The following is an 18,583-nucleotide window of genomic DNA, read 5'->3' as shown; positions in this document are numbered from 1 at the left end:
ATCACAGTAGTTAGGTTTAGCGTCAGGGAAGCTCGGAATAATCTAGTTAGGTTTAGTGTCAGAAAATAGTCGCCGTAGTTAGATTTAGTCTCAGGGAAGTTCAAATAAAATCTAGTTAGGTTTAGTGTTAGGAACCCTCGCCCTTGTTAGGTTTAGTCTCAGGGAAGCCCACTCGTTCTATAAAAACACAATTTTTTTTAGCTGGTTTAGGTAGCAGCCTATTGCTCCTAGTTAGGAAAGCAATCAAACATGTCCCAACGGACATTTAGTGCCGAAGAGGCATATTCATTTCTTGCCTCCGACACAGAGTCGTCGGATGGTGAGACTCTGTTTTATTTATCCACCTCCTCATCCAGTGATGAAGAAGAGGAACCTCCTAGGAGATGCCCCTTGACCACCAGTGCAGTTGTAGCCCCTTAGCGAAATGATCCCGCCGCAGTTCAAGCCCCCATTTGGACCCCCACACCAGACATTTATGAGCCCAAAATCCCAGAGTTAAAATTTAATACGGCAGGGCTCAGTGAAATGGGCTTTTTCAAGTTCTTCTTCACTGATGACTTTATAGATCTTATGGTCTCCCAGACAAATATATATGTCCAACAGTATATTACTAAGAACCCTACATCATTTTATGCCCAATCCTACAGGTGGACCCCTGTAGATGTAGCAGAGTTGGGCAAGTTCTGGGGACTTCACTTGAACATGGGGCTTCTGAAAAAGCCATCCATTAGGACCTACTGGAGCATGGACATCTTATACCATACCCCCAATGTACCTTATGGCCATGTCCAGGATGCATTATGAGGCAATATTTCACTTCTTAAATTATAAGGATAATGAGCAGTGCCCACCCCGAGATGACCCCACTTTTGACCGTTTGTACAAACTGAGACCCCTATTAGACCATTTCAGTGCTCGGTTTGCCCAAGCATACACCCCCGAAAAGTGTATTTCTATTGATGAGTCCCTGGTACATTTTAAAGGGAGGCTTCAATTCCGCCAGTACCTGCCGAGTAAGAGGGCAAGGTATGGCGTAAAGATGTATAAGCTGTGCGAGAGTGCATCAGGGTATACCTACAAATTTAGGATGTATGAAGGGAAGGACAGCAGTATTCAGCCCCCAGAATGCCCCCCCCTTACTGGGAATTAATGCAAAAATTGTGTGGGATTTGGTGCACCCACTGCTGGACCAGGGTTACCACCTCTACTTGGATAATTTTTATACCAGCGTCCCAGTCTTCAAGTGCCTCGCTTCCAGAAGTCCTGCGGCATGCGGCACTGCTAGAAAAAATCTGAGAGGCCTCCCTAAGACTCTGCTTGGGCAAACACTCAGAAGGGGTGAGAGCAGGGCACAATGTAGCAGCAACATATTGTGTGTCAAGTACAAGGACAAGAGAGATGTCCTTGTATTAACAACAATACATGGCCACACCAGTACCCATGTACCTGTACGAGGTACCAGTATAGAGACCCCCAAACCAGACTGCATCCTGGACTACAATAGGTACATGGGAGGGGTTGACTTGTCAGATCAAGTCCTGAAGCCCTACAGCGCCATGCGGAAATCGAGGGTGTGGTATAAGAAGCTGGCCGTGCACATCATACAGATGGCATTGTACAATGCGTATGTGCTACGTCGATGTGCAGGCCAGAGGGGAACTTTCCTGGAATTTCAAGAGCTGATTATCAAGAACCTAATCTTTAGGACCAAGAATAGGGAGCATCCAGTACTTCCGGAAGCGAGGCCACACGCATCGTACCATGGCAACACTTTCCAGGAGAAGTTCCCCAAACTGGCAAGAAGGGAAAAAGTCAAAAGTGGTGCAGAGTCTGCTCAAAGAGGGGGATAAGGAGGTAAACAATATACGAATGCGACACGTGTCCCGAAAAACCAGGGCTCTGTATGAAAGATTGTTTTCGAATTTATCATACATCCCTTAATTTTTAATTTACCCTGATGCACTCCGCACAGCTTATGCCCCTCATCTTTCCCTTCTGAGCCCTGCCGTGTGCCCAGGCAGCTAACAACAGCCACATGTAGGGTATTTCCGTACCCGGGAGAACGCACATTACATCTTATGGTGTGTATATCTCCAGTGGCACATGCTGGGCACACTATATCGGGCACGGACATGCCATATATATATAGAAAATTGCAAATCTCACTCTGCCCCATCTGCTGCGCATTATCTTTTACACAGTACCTGTGGGGTCAAAAGGCTCACTACACCTCTAGATGAATGTCTTAAGGGGTGTAGTTTTTAAAATGGGGTCACTTCTCAGGGGTTTCAACTGTACTGGTACCTCAGGGGCTTCTGCATACATGACTTAGCACCAGAAAAACTCCAGTAGGCAAAATGGTGGTCCTTTCCTTCTGAGCCCTCCCATGGGCCCAAACGGCAGTTTATCACCAGAAATGGGGTATTGCCGCACCAAGGACAAATTGGGCAACAAAATGGGGTATTTTGTGTCCTGTGAAAATAAGAAATTTTGATAAAAAATGACATCTTATTGTTCTACACACAGGTATCCAGGCTACCAGGACTACTATTATGGGTAAGGCTATCTGAGTTATTAATGTTGGGAGTATTTTACTCTAGAAAACACCCTTTGGACACTTATGTCCTTAACAAAACAGCTCACACTCAAACAACTAACGTTATATACGATAGCACACTGCCCTATTCATATGTCCTTAATATAAGGACTTTAAACACACCATACACTTGGTTTTCCTACTTACCTGTGTTCATATCATATAGAGTCTCTCTGTAATGATAGGGGTAGGGAAACGGACAAGTGAGCCCTAATCTACCCGCCACTCTGTCCCTGCCTACTTGCAACGACCCGCCCTAGGCGACGGGGTACAACTGGGCGGCGGTCCCTACGCTCAGTAAGTGCACGAAACAGACAAGGGTACACAAAGCTAGGGAAATAGGGCAGTTGCCCACTGCAACACCGCGAGCAACAAGAGAGGTGAACGAGCCGAGTCAAACCAGGAGTGTATGAGGTACCAAACGCAGAACAGAAGAGTAGTCAGTAAGCCAGGGTCAGTATGGAGCAGGATCAAGTAGTCAGGAGCTGTAGCTGGGCCAGGAAACCACACGAGAAGAATCACAAGCACTGGAGGAACAGGAAAGGCAGGTAAAAATAGACAGAGGGCGGGAGCTAGCTGAGTCTGGCCAGGCTGCGATAGGCTCTCCCACTCCTAAGCCTGCCAGCCTGAGTGGTGGAAGCTGGAGTCAGTCTCAGACACATAGACTCAGGTGCCGACTGATTACCTATGGGCGTTAACCCCGCTGTGCCTGGCAGATCCTTTACAGTACCCCCCCTTTTATGAGGGGCCACCGGACCCTTTCTAAGTGGACCTGGTTTATTGGGGAAACGAAGGTGGAACTTCCTGACCAATACCCCAGAGTGAACATCCCGGGCGGGTACCCAAGTCCTCTCCTCAGGCCCGTATCCTCTCCAATGGACCAGGTACTGGAGGGAGCTTTGGACCATCTTGCTGTCCACAATCTTGGCCACCTCGAATTCCACCCCCTCAGGGGTGAGAACAGGAGGTCTCCTCGAGGGAGCCAAGGACGGGGAGCAGCGTTTAAGGAGGGAGGCATGAAACACGTCGTGTATTCGAAAAGATGAGGGCAACTCCAGTCGGAAGGAGACAGGATTGAGGACTTCAATGACCTTATATGGCCCAATAAACCGGGGAGCAAATTTCTTGGACGGGACCTTAAGGCGCAAGTTCCTAGACGATAACCACACCAGATCCCCGACCATAAACAAGGGGTTAGCAGAACGTCTTCTATCAGCCTGAGATTTTTGTACGCTCTGGGACGCCTCTAGGTTCTTCTGAACCTGGGCCCAGACTGTGTACAGTTCCCGATGAACGACCTCTACCTCGGGATTGTTGGAACTACCAGGTGAAACGGAGGAGAACCGTGGATTAAACCCAAAATGACAGAAAAAGGGGAGACCCCTGACGAGTTACTGACCCGGTTATTGAGGGAAAATTCGGCGAGGGGAATGAATGAGACCCAATCATATTGACAGTCAGAGATAAAACACCTTAAATATTGTTCTAGAGATTGATTAGTCCTCTCAGTTTGGCCATTAGTTTCAGGATGGAAGGCAGAGGAGAAGGACAGATCAATCTCCAACTTTTTACAGAAGGCTCTCCAAAACAATGAAACAAATTGTACCCCTCTGTCCGAAACAATATTGACAGGGACCCCATGGAGACGCAGGATGTGTTTGACAAACAAGGTAGCTAACGTCTTGGCATTGGGTAGTTTCTTGAGGGGCACAAAGTGGCACATCTTAATTAAGCGGTCTACTACAACCCACACCACCGACTTGCCTTGAGATGGAGGCAAATCGGTGATAAAATCCATGGAGATATGGGTCCAAGATCTCTGGGGAATGGGCAAAGAACGTAGTAAGCCCGCTGGTCGGGACCTGGGAGTCTTGGAACTAGCACAAACCTCACAAGCGGCGACGTAGGCCTTAACGTCTTTAGGCAACCCAGGCCACCAATAGTTTCTGGCAATGAGGTGTTTGGTACCCAGGACGCCTGGATGACCAGATAGTGCGGAGTCATGGTTTTCCCTAAGTACCCTTAGCCGCAATTGCAGGGGAACAAACAGCTTGTCCTCAGGAAGGTTCCCGGGAGCTGAACCTTGATCAGCCGCGATTTCTGAGGCTAAATCAGAATCAATAGAAGAAATGATTATACCAGGAGGCAGAATACAAGCAGGATCTTCCTCCGAAGGGGGGCTGGCCATGAAGCTACGCGACAGTGCATCGGCCTTAATATTTTTAGACCCAGCCCTATAGGTAACCAAAAAGTTGAATCTGGTAAAAAATAGCGCCCATCGAGCTTGTCTCGGGTTTAGCCTCCGGGCAGATTCTAGGAAAACCAGATTCTTGTGGTCGGTAAGGACCGTTACCTGGTGCCTAGCCCCCTCCAGGAAGTGGCGCCACTCTTCAAATGCACATTTAATGGCTAAGAGTTCGCGGTTGCCAATATCATAGTTACTCTCAGTGGGCGAAAACTTCCTGGAGAAGTAGGCACAGGGACGGACATGGGTGAGGGACCTGGGACAAGACAGCCCCCACTCCCACCTCGGATGCGTCAACTTCCACGATAAATGGCTCCATTTGGTTGGGCTGAACCAGCACCGGGGCCGAGATAAAGCACTTCTTAAGGACCTCAAAAGCCTGGACAGCCTCAGGAGGCCAGTGGAGGAGATCAGCACCTTTGTGAGTGAGGTCCGTAAGAGGCTTAGCGATGACCAAGAAGTTAGCAATAAATCTCCTGTAATAATTAGCGAACCCCAAGAAACACTGTAACGCCTTCAGGGAGGCAGGTTGGACCCATTCCGCCACAGCCTGGACCTTGGCGGGGTCCATGCGGAATTCATGAGGAGTGAGGATTTGACCCAAAAATGGTATCTCCTGTACCCCAAACACACATTTTTCGGTTTTCGCAAACAGTTTGTTTTCCCGAAGGACCTGGAGCACCTTCCTGACATGCTCAATGTGGGAGGAAAGGTCCTTGGAAAACACCAGTATGTCATCAAGGTACACTACAAGAAAAACCCCCAGGTAATCCCTTAAAATTTTATTTATGAAATTCTGGAAGACAGCAGGAGCATTACACAACCCAAAGGACATGACGAGGTATTCGAAATGACCTTCGGGCGTGTTAAACGCAGTCTTCCACTCATCCCCCTCTTTGATGCGGATAAGGTTATACGCCCCCCGTAGATCAAACTTAGAGAACCATTGGGCCCCCTGAACCTGATTAAAGAGATCAGGAATCAAAGGAACGGGATACTGGTTCCTTACAGTGACCTTATTCAAGTTACGGTAGTCAATGCATGGCCTAAGACCACCATCCTTCTTCCCTACGAAGAAGAAGCCAGCACCTACCGGAGAAGTAGAGGGGCGAATGTAACCCTTGGCATTCCTGGATATACTCTCTCATGGCTTCACATTCGGGACAAGAAAGATTAAATATCCTACCCTTAGGGAGCTTAGCTCCTGGTACCAATTCAATAGCGCAATCGTATTCTCTATGAGGAGGTAACACTTCGGAGGCCTCCTTAGAGAAAACATCAGCGAAGTCCTGCACAAACTCAGGTAGCGTGTTCACCACCTCAGGGGGAGAAATAGAATTAACAGCAAAACATGACGTCAAGCATTCATTACCCCATTTGGTAAGCTCCCCAGTATTCCAGTCAAACATGGGATTATGCAACTGCAACCAGGGAAGGCCTAAAACCAAATCGGACGATAATCCCTGTATCAACAGTACAGAGCACTGCTCCAAATGCATGGAGCCAACAAGGAGTTCAAAAACAGGGGTATGCTGTGTAAAATAACCATTAGCAAGAGGAGTGGAGTCGATACCCACTACCGGGACAGGTTTAGGCAAATCAACCAATGGCATAGCTAGAGACATAGCAAATTCCACAGACATGATATTAGTAGAAGACCCTGAATCCACGAAGGCACTGCCGGTAGCAGACCTACCACCAAAAGGGACCTGAAAGGGAAGCAAGATTTTATTACGTTTCATATTTACGGGAAATACCTGTGCGCCCAAGTGACCTCCCCGATGATCACTTAGGCGCGGAAGTTTTCCGGCTGCTTATTCTTACGCCTAGGACAGGTGTTCACTTGATGCTTGTCATCCCCACAATAGAAGCAGAGACCATTCTTCCCTCGGAACTCTCTACGTTGTCGGGGGGACACGGAGGCCCCGAGTTGCATAGGTACCTCCGAATCTTCCGTGGAAGAGCGACGCAACGGGACCTCGGGAGGCATCATGGGGGAGTCAGAGGGGAAAACACAAAAACGTTCAAGTTGTCGTTCCCTGAGACGTCGGTCAAGTCGTACCGCAAAAGCCATAACCTGGTCTAGGGAATCAGAAGAGGGATAGCTAACTAGCAGGTCCTTCAGGGCGTTCGACAGACCCAACCTAAACTGGCATCTTAAGGCAGGGTCATTCTACCGAGAAGCTACGCACCACTTCCTAAAGTCAGAACAATACTCCTCAACAGGTCTCTTACCCTGACGTAAGGTCACCAGCTGACTCTCGGCAAAGGCAGTCCTGTCAGTCTCGTCATAAATGAGTCCGAGAGCAGAAAAGAAACGATCAACGGAGGAAAGTTCAGGGGCGTCAGGAGCCAAGGAGAAGGCCCACTCTTGGGGCCCTTCCTGGAGCCGGGACATAATTATACCCACCCGCTGGCTCTCAGAACCTGAGGAGTGAGGCTTTAAGCGAAAGTAAAGCCTACAACTCTCCCGAAAGGAGAGAAAAGTCCTCCGGTCCCCTGAGAACCGATCAGGCAACTTGAGGTGGGGTTCAAGGGGTGAGGTGAGGGGCACTACCATGGTAGTGTCAGGCTGGTTGACCCTCTGAGCCAGGGCCTGGACCTGTAGGGAGAGACCCTGCATTTGCTGGGCCAGGGTCTCAAGGGGGTCCATAGTAGACACAGGGACCAGGGTAGACTAGGTAACGGGCTTGTGATTACGAAATGATAGGGGTAGGGAAACGGACAAGTGAGCCCTAATCTACCCGCCACTCTGTCCCTGCCTACTTGCAACGACCCGCCCTAGGCGACGGGGTACAACTGGGCGGCGGTCCCTACGCTCAGTAAGTGCACGAAACAGACAAGGGTACACAAAGCTAGGGAAATGGGGCAGTTGCCCACGGCAACACCGCGAGCAACAAGAGAGGTGAACGAGCCGAGTCAAACCAGGAGTGTACGAGGTACCAAACGCAGAGCAGAAGAGTAGTCAGTAAGCCAGGGTCAGTATGGAGCAGAATCAAGTAGTCAGGAGCTGTAGCTGGGCCAGGAAACCACACGAGAAGAATCACAAGCACTGGAGGAACAGGAAAGGCAGGTAAAAATAGACAGAGGGCGGGAGCTAGCTGAGTCTGGCCAGGCTGCGATAGGCTCTCCCACTCCTAAGCCTGCCAGCCTGAGTGGTGGAAGCTGGAGTCAGTCTCAGACACATAGACTCAGGTGCCGACTGATTACCTATGGGCGTTAACCCCGCTGTGCCTGGCAGATCCTTTACACTCTCCACTCATGTACCTTTTTAACATGTATGTTTTTATATGTATTTAATAACATTTGTTATTCTTTTCATATATACTTGGCTCTATACTCTGTTTCTTGTGTGTGTATAGGGTTTAAGTAGAGTATAACAGAGGGAGTTACCAGCATTATCATTCCCTTACCCCCCTACAACATTACGAATTATATTCACTTGGGACTGGTGTTGTTTTATTAAATTTCTTTTGATTCTCTTGATTTTTTTTTGCTGTTTTTGACATTCCACTATGTTCTGCATAAAGCTTAGTGTCAGCTGTACTGTGACTTCTTTATCATAACTGTTAAAAGGGGTGGGGTAAAAGCGGGATTCACTGGTTAGTGACACCCACTATGCCTTGTTCCCCTACCTTTTCCTTATACTAACGTTGATCTAATTGCTTTAGCGGCTACTCAAGGGAATAAGACCGTATAGTAAATAAAAGTAATATTTATTAACATACAGTAATCACTCTCATATGTATAATACAGTAACTAATCACTGTACAGTATAAACACGGTATCAAGATATTATACCGCCACCCACTTACATAAACATACACAGAATACAGTTACGTTACAACACAATAAACATAAGTTACTTGTGATTCTCACACGCTCTCTATCTCTATCCCACTCCCTCCTAATATAACTTTTCCTATACACTAAGGGTTAATACGGGATAAGGAGGAACAAGGGGACAGCAAGGGTTAACTCAGGGACTCTGGGACAGCAAGGGTTAACTCAGGGACTCTGGGACAGCAAGGGGTTAACTCAGGGACTCAGGGAAGTAAGGGTTAACTTAGGGAGAACAAGGGGTTAACTTACTCAGGGAGAGCAAGGGGTTAACTCAGGGAAGCAAGGGTTAACTCAGGGAAGCAAGGGTTAACTCAGGAACTCAGGGACGCAAGGGTTAACTTAGGGAGAGCAAGGGGTTAACTTACTCAGGGAGAGCAAGGGGTTAACTCAGGGAAGCAAGGGTTAACTCAGGGAAGCAAGGGTTAACTCGGACAGTAGGGACAGTATCAAGGGGTTAACTCAGAGAAGCAAAGGTTAACTCAGGGACAGTAGGGACAGTAACTCAGGGAAGCAAGGGTTACAGCAGGAGGAGACAGGGAGAGACAGGGTTAAGTGTAGCTGCTGCTACACTTGATACTTAGCGTGACTTTGTGGAGCAGCAGAGGCAGCAGCAGGAACCCAGGTCTTTGGAGGAGAGAGAGAGAGGTCGGTGGTGTGTGAAGGCAGCTCTCAGCTGATCTTCAGCTTCGGCTCCTGAGCGTACCGATGCAGGGCTATTTAACCCTGTCGGTACGCTCGCAGCGGGGAGTGTGGCGCTTGCCCCAGGCTAGCATGGGTCGGCATGGTGATAATGTATCACCAGCCGACTCATGAGAGCCCGCACGAGACAGTCCGTGCGCGCGGGAGACTTGAAATGGAGACAGGGGATAACTATCCCTTGTCTCCATGGTTTCCTAACAAAGCAGGGACATGCTAATTGTCCTGCTCTGCTTCCAACCGCATTCATGACCAGGGCTGTTGTAGTTTCAGCCCTGGCTCATGATACATTATATGTACTATACATACACATATATATTATATATTATATATATGTGTATATATATATACACACACACACTGTATACATACATACTATATACATATATATATATATACATATATATATATACACATATATATAAAATATATACACATATATACATACACATATATACATACATATGGACACTTCCCTTTACAATAACGGAGCCATACCAGGCCCTTATACACCCTATATGCTTCCCCAATAGAATCCATAAAACATAAAAGGGCCGAGCAGTGCTCCGGGGTCTTTTCGCAAATCACTCTAGCTAGAATCGCAAATGAAAACGTTCACCATATTAACCAATTGGTAAACATTTGCGGAATCAGGAGATAACGCCTTTTCTCCTCCTCCTTCTTTTATGCTCTAGCCCCTCTTCCCCTGATCCAGATAGAACTTCTCCAAGGGGAGGAGGGAGAACATCTCCACATACTCATCCTTTCCTATTTGTTTCCTGACCTCCTGCTTAAGATGGGCACCGATCCCTCGAAGCAGACATACACAGCCAAGTTATCCCTGTTTACCTAATTAGGTGTCTCAGTCTGGACTGAGACCGCAACCGCCTCATAACTCACCGGAAGAGGGTTAACAAGGGAAAATGTTTTACAGGACCGCCCACGCGAAAACCTGGGATGGACCCGCACCCTTCACCAGGGAACCGCCCACCATGTTCAGCAGGCACACCACTGAGTCCCTCAGGTATCTGCACACGCCTCCTGCTGTGTTACCCCACAGCCCCTAGCGGCAGGGGGCAAACCTGACCTAAACAATAATGGGACCAAGCACCAATAGTGATGCTTTTGAAAAGTATCAAAAAACTTTATTAAATATAGAGGACAAATGAATAAAAAGTGTCACACAATAGATATAGCAACATCTCCAGAGTGAAATACACAGGGTGAACACATGCCCATAACAATACGGATACATCTTATTTATAAAGTGTATAGTGCTAAGCAATATATATGAAATAAGGATATATATACCATATATAATATAAATTGTCTTTACAATACTGCAGGATGGACAAGGACATGGACAAGAAGCTAAATACAAGTAGTGATGGTCCTAGGATAGGTGCAACACATGTTCAAAAGAGTACAGCATATGAAATAACATGCCTCAATATATACCCATCTATATGACACAACCGGGATGGCGCCAACCACGACGCACGTTTCGGCACAGCCTTCATCTGGGGGTGACATCATTTCCTAACAGGTATAATAATATATATATTATATAATATATTATTATATTATATAATATAATATAAATTTCGGTATAATAATGATACAACAGTAAACTGGAGATGACCGTCCAACACTGCGAATTTAACCCCTTAATGACAATACGCCTTTTCACGGTGGTCATTAAAGGGGTTCTCTGGAAAAAACTTTATGGTCTCATGTTTACTTGATAAAGTGGTTCTGTTTCCACTAAACGCGTTGTACCTCAAGAGACCCTCTATCTCTCTTTTTTATGTATGTTTTATTATGATCTATTGTTTTAGACAATTAATTATATATATATTTTTTCTCAAAAAAGTATTGCGCCTGGATGGTGTTTCTTTTTTACAGTGGATCCCACCTGGTTCCCACTGTTTTTATCTACCTGCTCTTACTGAAGATGTCCTCAAAACTGGCTTAATGAGATGGTAGATCGGAGAGTGACTGAGGCAGTGGAGGCAAAACAGGGCGGACCTGTTGCAGGCAGCGGCTAAGGCATCTTGGCCCCCATTGGGGGACCTCTCCAGAACTCCAGTGAAGGACCTGGGCGTGTAGACGAAGCCAAGGCAGACCCAGCAGAACCGGGTTGATGGCTTTAGGCAGGACGAGGAAGTTGATCGGTTCTGAGTGAAGGACTCCGATTTGTAACGTAAGTGGTTTCATGATAGCCACAATAGGATCGGGCAATGGTAGTCCATTTACAGAAGCAACAGCAAGGGATCTCTCTAGAAGAACTGTGGGTAGATGTAGTCGGTCTACTAAATCCTGCTGGATGAAATCTGCAGCTGCCCTGGAGTCAAAATAGGCAGAGGAGAAGTGTGATGTCTCTCCCGAGATGATGGTCACAGGAATAGATAATTTGGAAGAGGTTTTCATTTTTGGCATCATCCCACCTAGAGTTGCCTCTCTAGGAGCTGGAGTTTCCCGGCTTTTGTGGACATTGGCGCACGAAAGGGCCTTTAAGGCCGCAATACAAACACAGACCTGAAGAGTGTCAGCGCTGTTTCTCCTGCTCGGACAACTTGACTCTGTCTACCTGCATTGGTTCCTCAGGTAGAGCAACAAGAGGGGGCAGTAGTGGTCTCTGAAACGAGGGTGCTAATCTGTGAAAACGTCTCTCCACCGAACCTCCTCATCGCGTTCCTGGATCCTCATGTTGACCCAGGTAGCCAACAGGATATGGGCATCCAAAGTAGGTGGGAGGTCGCGGGCTGCCAGCTCGTCCATGGTGTGTGAGGACAGTCCATGCCATAGGTCGCCACCAATGCTTCATTGTTCCATGCCAACTCTGCTGCCAGGGTACGGAAGGAGATGGCATACTCTCCTGCTGTGGAACCCCTTGCTTGAGGGTTATCAGAGTGGCTGCTGCTAAGGATGTTCGACCCGGCTTCTTGAACACGTCACAAAAAGTCTGTAAGAAGAGGGCTAAGTCCGAAAATTTGGGCCCCTGTCATTCCAGGATGGGGTTCGCCCATGCGAGGGACTTGCCAGCGAGGAGGGAAATAATGAACGCTAACTTGGCCTCATCAGAGGAGAAATGGTGAGCACGCAGTCATAGCGAGGAAAAAGAGGCAGTGCAACTGTGGATCCGGAAAACAGACAGTAGGAGTATTAGGCAGTGGAACGGCAGCAGTCTCTGGGGAAGGAACAGGGAGTTGATCCAGTCGGGCGATGATGGAGTTTACAGCCACGAGGAGTTGATCCTGACGTGCATATAGATACAATATATACTATTGGGGTCCAGCCCTTAGTAATTGCTGACGTGCATATAGGTCACGCATATCCGTCTGTATGACCTGAACTGTGGTCTTAGGCTGGCCAGCGGGTTCCATGGCCTGAGCGTACTGTCACAATCTAGGGAACATATGTAGCTGACTTTAGCTTGACTAATAACGCATTAAATACACAGTGGAAAGATCCCTTATCTTGACCTTTTCAATGACTTCTCAATGGTTATTTTTGTGTGATATCACGCTGCAACAAGTTATCAGAGTCAAGTTAAAAATGGCTACATCTGTATGTGGACCCACTAGGCCGTGGGCTCCGGCTCAGATAGGGCTAGGTGTGGCAGGTTGCGCCAGACGAAGCGGATTGCACCAGGAATGGTAGATGACACACAGACGTGGCATATCCAGCCGGCGGTACCACACGACTCTGATAAAAGGCAGGCACAGTTAGGAAACAGCAAGGGATACAGGAAATAGGATGCAGGGAACGGGAACTCTGGGATCAAGCAGGAAAATACTAAGGGACCCTTTGCAATACCAACATGGGAAAAGTACAAACAACGCTCAAGCAAGGAGTGGAAGAGCAGAGACCTTTTTATAATCCAGGGTGCACTGGGGTAGGATAGAAAACTTTTAGGAAGTGCGCACGCTGGCCCTTTAAGGCACTCCTCGCACACTCCAGGAAGGGAAGGCCGCGCCAGCCGTGGTCTCTGGGGAGGTGGCCAGGAAGTTGCGGTCGCGGCCGTTCATCACAGGGTGAGCGACAGAGGTCCGCAGTCATAACACTGAGATTTTTTTTGGTGTTGTATATATGTACTGAGCAGTGGCGTAACTACCGCCGTAGCAGTCGTAGCGGCTGCTACGGGGCCCGCGGCATGAGGGGGCCCGTGTCGCCCGCCGGCACGGGCCCCCACTATGGCCGGAGGCTCCGCTGGCAGCCGCTATGTCTGCTACAGCGGGACGCAACTGAACACTACGGCAGAGCAGGGAGGTATCTCCCCGCTCTGCCATTAACTGGTTCCCGACCGCTGGCTGTATTTTTACGGCCAGCGGTCAGGGTTCTTAAAACCCGATCCATAGACTTTTTACGTCTCCGGTTTTAACTTACTGCCCCTGCGATCGGGCTGCTGAATGTCGGGTCTCCGGCTGTCAGTGACTGCCGGGGACCCTGAGGAGAGGATAGAAGCAGCTTTCGCTGCCAGCGATCACACATGTATCCCCTATCCTGTGGATACATGTATTTTGTAGGACACACTGTAGGTCGCATTTTTTTGGGAGGGGGGACGCTGTATGGCGTTCCCTACAGGGGGGGGAACGCTGTATGGCATTCCCTACAGGGTGGGGCTGTATGGCGTTCCCTACAGGGGGGGCTGTATGGCGTTCCCTACAGGGGGGGGGCTCTATGGCGTTCTCTACAGGGGGGGGATTTATGGCGTTCCCTACAGGGGGAGGGGCTGTATGGCGTTCTCTACAGGGGGGGCTGTATGGCGTTCTCTACAGGGGGGGCTGTATGGCGTTCTATGCAGGGGGACTGTATGGCGTTCTCTACAGGAGGGCTGTATGGCGCTCTCTACAGGGAGGGCTGTATGGCGTTAGCACTGTCCAATAAATATAAAGTAAACAGAAGAAAATACGGTCCAGCAATCCTCATGACAATGTGATGACTTTATTAGAAAAACATTTTATAAACCACACGGCATGTTGAAGTGATGATACAAGACTGCTTACGCGCTTCGAAAGCCAACTACATTCTTGGCAAATCTGCGCCATCTCCTCCAAACAGTCAATTACATCAGAAGTCCAGTTCCTTGTGCTGCATGACTCGTGGACGCCCTATCCGTGGCGATATCCGTGTCCTTTCCACTGCTTCTCACTTGAGTCCTGTAGGCACAAAAAACATTCTGCAAGTATCCATTGTCATCCGTGCCTGCAGATTCTGCTTTAATGATGCAACTCACTCAACTCCTTGTCTATTTCATCGTTTACTGATGCCTCTTTTAGATGCGACAGATGTATTTTTTTTATACTTACCAGCCTGCTTCACAGGCACCATCCCTTTTTATTGGCACCTGATCAATAAGGGGGTCTTTGCTCCACCACCATAACACTGCAATACTAAACAAAATCTTCCATAGACATCACAAAAACTAGACAAGCCTTTCCTCCCTTATGTTTCCCAACATTTCCTGGGACAAGTGTGTGTAGGTAGAAATCAACAAACATGTTTCCTGGCCCCAAACTTTACCCCCTCTTTCCAGTAAAGGATTGGCTTTCGGTATCACGCCTCCTCGCTTTTACCTTTTTACTTTATCCTGCGTAAACATTTTTTTCAGCATCTTAAACGTCTTGCCCATTAGCCAATCTATCCCCAACATCAGACCACTTATTATCATCTGACAGATCAGAATCAGACTCAACCAGCTACTGTTGCCTTCTTCTGCTTCTCTTTACATCCAGATGCGCTGCTCCTGTAATTCCAAACATTGTGCCAGTACCCCGTGTTCTAAACATTTTGGCAACCCCAAGGTGTCCCTCTCCCATGTTGAGATGATGAGGCCCTACTGGGATATTGCTGCCTTCATCGACCCTGGATCCCTGCGCAAGGATCCTGGCACTTGGCCCATCATCGTGCCATGTTCCCTCAAATTTTTGCTAGAATGATACCATTGAGGATACCTGTCTTGCTTCCTTGATGCCATTTGCTCCAAACAATCCAGTACACCCCAAGTCCAGGTCCTTGTGCTGCATGACTTGTGGGGGCTCTATACGTGGCAATATCCTGGCACCTTCCATTGCTTTCCGCTTGAGTGCTGTAAATATAAAAACATTCTGCCAGTGTCCATTATCACCTATGCCTGCAGATTATGACTGTGTAATGAAACTCACTTAAGTCCTTGTCTATTGCATCCAGGCCTTGACACATCGCAAATGTTCTTGGCAGACCAAAGCTGTCTAAAATCCCCCTACACTCCCTCACCCAATTACCTTACACCTACGTTCAGTCCCAAACCGAGCCATGTGGCCAGCATTTTGGACAAAGATAACCCTAACTTACATTATGCCTATTCCTACCAACTATCCAAGGCTCCCCACTGCTACGCCTTTCTTGGCATTTTGCCCGCTCATTACTTTTTCAATGTACAGAGCTACTGGTGGATACTGTATATAGTAACTAATGATGGACATACCGCATATAGATGAAATATTACTTCAGAGAGTCCCCCTGGCAGCAGGCAGCCGATCTCAAGAAATTCTGGAACAAAAAGTATAAACTGTGAAGATATTATGACGTGCGCTTAGTATGGTTCATCATATCAACAAATATATGTTCAGCCTATTGAAAACATCAGGGAGATTGTTCCCACAGTCTTGTCATGTGTCTATAGGAACATTCTGGATGACATCACATTATAGAATTTCTATAGGTTGTTATTTGCTATAATACTTACATATATACAGTGGATCTCCTAGCATGTCGGCTGTCACTGGTGCCACATATTCAGATGTTATAAATGTCTGTAAAATACATAATGGGTTTAATGCACATATATAAAATAACCCCATATCTATAATGAATAATAATATATTTACTTTCACACATTTCATTTTCTATCACAGGGCGAGTCCAATGCCCCTCTGCCACACAAATAACACCAGCAGTATAATGGCACATAATAGTTGGAGGACCCTGGTATAGATTTTGTATCAGGGACCAGGAGCTTATTGTTATTCTTCTATATAATCTTATCCTTAATGGAAAACTTCTAATTTGTCTTTTGTGGAGTCTTTTGGACTGGAGTAGAGAGAGTAGAAAATGGTAAATTGGATTTCTGGATTCAACAGACAAAATAATTATTAAAGCGGTTTTCTGACAGTTTCATAAACCTTAGTCTAAGCCGCATATGGCTAAAAATAACAAATTGTCCCTACTTATTTTTTAAATTCCCTGTGGCTCCTGCGCTGGTGGTTCTGTTGTCTTTAGTTGCTAGGCCACAGCGGTCATGTCCGTGTGGATGGCATGTCACGTGGCAGCTATTGTGTCACATCCAGGGCCGGCCTTAGGTTTATTGGTGACATGTGCAGTATCTGTGACGTCCTCCCCCTTATGATGCACCATGTAGTGTCCAAATAATTAAATCATACAGTGCCCAAATAACATCACCCAGTCAATAAACTAGGGATTGTATCTTTCTGTTTTTTTATATTATAGGTTTGGGCCCTAAATGCCGGATCGGCAGTGTAAGTTGAGGGTGCCCAGGCCATCTATGGTGGTAGTGCCCTCTTCAGTATTGACCAGTAATACACACTATGTGATCATTTAGAGATGCAGTTAATAAAATACACTGACCTTGGACTCTCCTACTGAATACATCCGACTGAATGTAGAACGTTATGTGATGTGAGGTGGAGGGCTCTGCTTAATCTTTGATCTGCCCTCCTGGGACGTGTGGTTATCATTAACTCTTATGAGGAATTAATTCTAGGAGAAAGAAAGACAATGTATTAGGACAAATCTCAATCAATGGCAACATTTCTATCTAGAACAGAGTCCAGTCCCCAACCAGTGTAAAATTACCAAAGGGGTAAATAGGATGACCGGCTGGGGTCCAGGGATTTGGGGTGGCCCACAGCTCTGGGGCTCCATACGCCCCTGAAATTGGACAAACAATAACGGCGCAGGGAGGAAGCGAAATGTCTGACCCGGTTGGTCGTCTATTAGGTGAGTATAATTTTTTATTTTATAGGAGCAAAGGGGGCACTATTAATATGGGGGATAAAAGGACTGAGTCGGGGCTTAGAAAAGGGGGCTTCATTACTGTGGGGCCATACAAAAGGGGCATTCTGACCCAGGACATACAAAAAGTGTCATTCTAACTGTGGAGGGTATTGGTGGATACTGCATATAGTAACTAATAAGAGACGCACCTTGCATAGATGAAATATTGCTTCAGAGAGTCCCCCTGGCAGCAGGCAGCCGATCTTAAGATGTTCTGGAAAAAACAATAATTGTGTAGTTTTATTTCTCCAGACAGACGTGTGCTCAGTATAGACCACCCAACAATGAAGGAAATGTACATTAGGGCTCATGTACACAGCAACTTCATGTGGACGGACCTGTATGGTGGCGCACAGACTGCAGTACTGGTAATGTAGACACTCTGTGTGTGCTGTGTGCTCCCCCATAAGCCAAATGTGTATTAGGAAATGACATAAATAACAAGTCCCTTATATATTACTAATACCATAATAGCTTCTTTATGGAGCATTTCTATAATAATAATAATATAAAGCTGCAGCAAAATTCCCAGCGTTTACTTTTGCTACATGTGGATGAGTTTTTGAGACTGTAACTATTCACCTGTAACACTTGTGAACTTTGCCGCGCAGCAAATCTGCAGCGTCTGAATTCAGCTTTATGGCGTAGAATATAGTACTCAAATACTGCAATCATACAGTGCCCAAATAACACTGCCAGACAAGTATTGTCTGCCACACTGTAATGTAATCCATTATCAAGGAATTGTATCTGCATCCTGAGCAGTGCCCTTTACTTTTTTTACATCAAGAGTGGGATTGAGTGTTCAAGCAATGGGTGCCCCAGACATGAAGACCAGTGGCGCCCCATTCATTAGTGACAGGTGATGCACCCAGTGTAACCGCACAGGTCGCACACCCCTAAGACAGGCCCTGGATGAACAACATTGGGGAATTTGTTCCCACAGTCTTGTCATGTGTCTCTATAGGAACATTCTGGATGACATCAAATTATAAAATTTCTATAGGTTGTCATTTGCTATAATACTTACATATATACAGTGTATGTCCTAGCATGTCGGCTGTCACTGGTGCCACATATTCAGATGTCATAAATGTCTGTAAAATACATAATGGAATAAACATAAAATAACCTCATATCTAGAA

At 46.9% G+C, this 18,583-nt stretch overlaps 1 long non-coding RNA gene across 1 annotated transcript; it reads right to left on the bottom strand.

The window, feature by feature from the left end:
• Positions 1-14,355: 14,355 nt before the first annotated feature.
• On the bottom strand, positions 14,356-17,646 carry LOC142740513 (uncharacterized). Its single transcript, XR_012880749.1, has 4 exons — positions 17,588-17,646; positions 17,010-17,141; positions 16,111-16,177; positions 14,356-15,914 (listed from the first exon to the last, which is right to left on the bottom strand). It is a non-coding gene; the product is annotated as an uncharacterized LOC142740513 (long non-coding RNA).
• Positions 17,647-18,583: the final 937 nt, after the last annotated feature.

Source organism: Rhinoderma darwinii, chromosome 2, assembly GCF_050947455.1.
Source record: "Rhinoderma darwinii isolate aRhiDar2 chromosome 2, aRhiDar2.hap1, whole genome shotgun sequence".
NCBI lineage: Eukaryota > Metazoa > Chordata > Amphibia > Anura > Rhinodermatidae > Rhinoderma > Rhinoderma darwinii.
Note: the sequence above shows the minus strand (reverse complement) of the source record. Positions and strands in the feature narration are given on the sequence as shown.